The sequence below is a fragment of the Lolium rigidum genome, chromosome 2 (genome assembly GCF_022539505.1).
Source record: "Lolium rigidum isolate FL_2022 chromosome 2, APGP_CSIRO_Lrig_0.1, whole genome shotgun sequence".
NCBI classification, from domain to species: domain Eukaryota; kingdom Viridiplantae; phylum Streptophyta; class Magnoliopsida; order Poales; family Poaceae; genus Lolium; species Lolium rigidum.
Window position 1 is genome coordinate 237,079,036 of NC_061509.1, and position 4,326 is coordinate 237,083,361.

Below are 4,326 nucleotides of genomic sequence, written 5' to 3' on the forward strand. Positions count from 1 at the left end.
TGCTTCGTATTCTGCTTCATTGTTCGTCGGCAGGGAGAAGTTCATACGTAGTATATACTTCATCTTATCCCCCTGCGGTGATATCAACACCACTCCTGCTCCTGCACCTGTACTCCGTTTCGACCCGTCGAAGTACATTACCCATGACCCCGACATGTCGGGTGCTGCTGGTGTCTGTGATTGGATCCAATCTGCCACGAAATCTGGGAGGATTTGGGATTTTATCGCTGTTCGATTGACGTAGGTTATGTCATGTGGTGCTATCTCGATAGCCCATTGGGACACTCGACCTGTGGCCTCCGGATTAGTCATTATGCTTTTCAGTGGTGCTTCGCTCACGACGATAATCGGGTGCTCTGTGAAGTAGTGCCGTAACTTGCGAGCTGACCTACACACTGCGTATGCCAGCTTCTAATGATGGGGGTACCTCTGTCTTGCGGGTGTGAGCACTTCACTGAGATAGTAAACGGGCCTCTGCACACCATGAACTCTCCCTGCTTCTTCTCGTTCAACGACCAAGACGCTGCTAAAGACTTGGGCTGTTGCAGCTATATACATGAGCAGTGTTTCCTTCTCACGGGGGGTTACAAGGACCGGAGATGTCGACAAGATTTTCTTCAGATTGTCGAAAGATTCCTGCGCCTCCTTTGTCCACTCGAATTTTTCTGATTTTTTCATCAAATTGTAGAAGGGCAAAGCTTTTTCCCCTAGCTTGGCGATGAACCTGCTGAGCGCTGCTAATCGTCCTGCCAATTGCTGCACCTGGTGCAGATTCTTTGGCGGCTCCATATCGAGAATAGCTTTGATCTTCAAAGGGTTGGCTTCAATCCCCCTGGCTGAGATGAAGTACCCGAGTACTTGTCCCCCTGGCACTCCAAACAAACATTTTTTGGGATTCAACTTGATTTTATACTTGTCTAAGTTGTCGAAAGTTTCTCGCAAATCATCGACGAGAGTAGCAGCGTGCTTTGTCTTCACCACGATATCGTCGATGTAGACTTTGATGTTCCTCCCGATCTGCTCTCCAAGGCAAGCCTGCATGCAACGTTGATAAGTTGCTCCTGCATTTTTCAACCCGAAGGTCATGACGTTGTAACAGAAAACGCCGTGTGGGGTGATGAACGCGGTTAGCTCCTCGGTCCTCTTTCTTCAGCTTGATCTGATTATATCCGGAGTACGCATCAAGGAAGGAGAGGCGATCGCATCCGGCTGTGGAGTCGACTATCTGATCAATACGAGGCAGCGAGAAGTGGTCTTTCGGACAGTGTTTGTTGAGGCCGGTGTAATCGATACACATACGCAGAGCGGTGGTGTCCTTTTTGGGCACCATGACAGGGTTGGACACCCACTCAGATTCCTTGAGCTCTCAGATGAATCCTGCTTTACGGAGTCGATTGACTTCCTCGCCGATTGCTCTCCTCTTTGGTTCAGAAAATCGGTGCATTGACTGCTGCACTGGTTTGGCTGTCGGGTCAACATTAAGGGCGTGCTCAGCGAGTTCCCTGGGGATACCTGGCATGTCGGATGGTTCCCATGCAAATATCTCCCAGCGCTCACGGAGGAACTCGATGAGCGCGCCTTCCTATGCGACCGTAAGGTCAGCCGACGTATTGACCGTTTTCTTCGGTCGTGGGATGCACCTGCAGCTTCTTGGCTTCCTTTGTAGCATCAAACTCATCAGATCTTACGTTTCGATTGTCGGCAGGTGGTTGCGTATGATCTGTAGCAGCGTCGATTGCATTGAGTTCTTCCTTGGCACCAAACTTCGAGGCGATCTTCTGGAACTCCCTATCGCAGGTGTCTGATCGAGCAAAGCTCCCATGAACGGTTATTGGGGTCTCGTTGTTGCCTGGCATCTTCAGTTTTAGGTACGCATAATGAGGTACGGCCATGAATTTGGCAAACGCGGGCCTGCCGAGGATGGCGTGATATTGAGACTCCCGACCGACTACTTCGAACTCGATCTTCTCTTTCCTGAAATTGTTGGGGGTACCAAAGACTACATCCAATGATGTTTTGCCGAGAGAATAAGCGGGTCGAGTCGGTATAATGCCATGGAACCCTGTGTCAGACTCTCTTAGCATATCGATTGTTAAACCCATTGCTCTCATTGTGCTGGCGAATAGTAGGTTCAAGCCGCTTCCTCCATCCATGAATACTTTGCTCATATTGTACCCTCCAATCTGCGCCTCAAGGACAAGGGCTGCGTGACCTGGTCTAGGGACGGCTTTCGGGTGGTCTGTCCTGTCGAAGGAGATGCTTTGCTCCGACCAGTCGATGAATCCGGGTGTATCAACCATAGCAACTTCCACATATTTTACTTCACGCGAGAATTTCTTGACTTCCCTTTTTGAAAAGTTGGTTTTATGGATCATGTTGACCTGCCCGCACGGCTCTAGGAACGCTTCGGCTGGTACATACTTGTCTCTTTCCATTGGTTCGTACGGCTCCGGTACATACGGTTCTGGCGGATAGCTGTAAGACCTTGCCCTCTTCTCCATTATGTGAACTCTTGATATGGCTTCGGCTCTAAGATCATCGCAGAACTGTCGAATCTCCAGGAAGTGTCGGCAGTTCCTTAGTAGGTGACTGGATTTCTCTCGACCATCCTTCGGATCAATGTAAGAGTGGAGGTAGCATGGTGCTTCGAGTTGCTCCGTAGCCGATAAATACGGCGAACGGGTGCGGCCATGGATCAGTTGCATGTCCTGCTGCCCTCGTTCGGACTGGTGGGGGTGAGTCGCTGTTCGTTCTTCCTCTCCACGGTTCGAGTCCCTTCGTCTCTTCCTTCGTCCCGTTGTGAGGTCGAAACTTCCTCGGATACCTTCTTGCGCATTTCTGGGCGGGATTTCCAAGGTTGCTGCTGGATCGTTACCTGTCGAGATTGAGGCCCTTGAGCCGGATGTTCCTGCCCTAGGGAGGCGAAGAAAGCCTCCGGAGTCGATGATGAAGTGAACGCCTCCGAAAGTTGTGGTCATTCCGTCGCGCGTCTCTGCAGAGATCGAGTGCGGCGGCTCGAGATGTGGTATGAACTCAAAGGATCCGCAGCGGATCGGGTCTTTTGGATCTGGTGGCGTTGGTGACTCGAGTACGAACGCCGCAGATGTGACTGGTATTGCCGATGACCTGCCCTGTGCCGACAGGGTTCCCACAGACGACGCCAATTGTCGAGGGTGCTCCTCGGCAATGCCCTCCGATAGGGGCTTAGGGTTGATGGAATCATGCAAGCTGACACGAGACATCGGTTCACAGACAAGCGGGGAGAGCGATTTACCCAGGTTCGGGGCCCTCGATGAGGTAAAACCCTTACGTCCTGCCTGTCTGTTCTTGATTATGATGATAATGGGTTACAATGGGGTGCCGAATAGTTCGGCTGAGATCTCGTCGAGATGGCTAAGTGCTAAGGTGACCTAGCTCTGAGTTTTTGGTGGCTAAGGTTGCTCAGATTGATTGTTCCTCGGCAGCCCCTCTCCTGGCCTTTATATAGGAGGCCAGGTCTCAAGAGGTCCAACCGAGTACGACTAGGTTTACAGTAATTTTAGATCTAATCCTTCCTTGTTCGGCTGCTTCTTTGCCTTGCTTGCCAAGGAATCTTCTGGTGTGCCATCCGGTTGGCCACCTTGCCTCCAAGTGCTTTCATGGGCCTCCAACTAGGAAACACGGGATAGGGCAACATTGGTTACCAGAAGGGTAATGCCCACGTCACTTTGTATTGCTTCAAAACTTTCTACTAAGAATTTATTTCTTTATGAGTTAACTCCTATGCAATTCTTATTGATGCTTGTCTTGAAAGTACTATTCATGAAAAGTCTTTGCTATATGATTCAGTTGTTTAATTATTGTCTTTACCATTGCTTCTAATCACTTCATTCACTTCATATGCTTTACAATAGTATTGATCAAGATTATGATAGCATGTCACTTCAGAAATTATCCTTGTTATCGTTTACCGACTCGAGGGCGAGTAGGAACTAAGCTTGGGGATGCTTGATACGTCTCAAACGTATCCATAATTTCTTATGTTCCATGCTAGTTTTATGACAATACTTACATGTTTTATATACACTTTACATCATTTATATGCATTTTTCGGCACTAACCTATTAACGAGATGCCGAAGCGCCAGTTCCTGTTTTGTGCTGTTTTTGGTTTCAGAAATCCTACACAGAAAATATTCTCGGAATTGGACGAAATTAATGCCCAGGGTCTTATTTTTCCACGCAGTTTCCAAAAGACCGAAGGAGATACGGAGTGGGGCCACAAGGTGGCCACACCATAGGGCGACGCGGCCAAGGAGGGGCCCACGCTGGCCTATGGTGTGGGCCC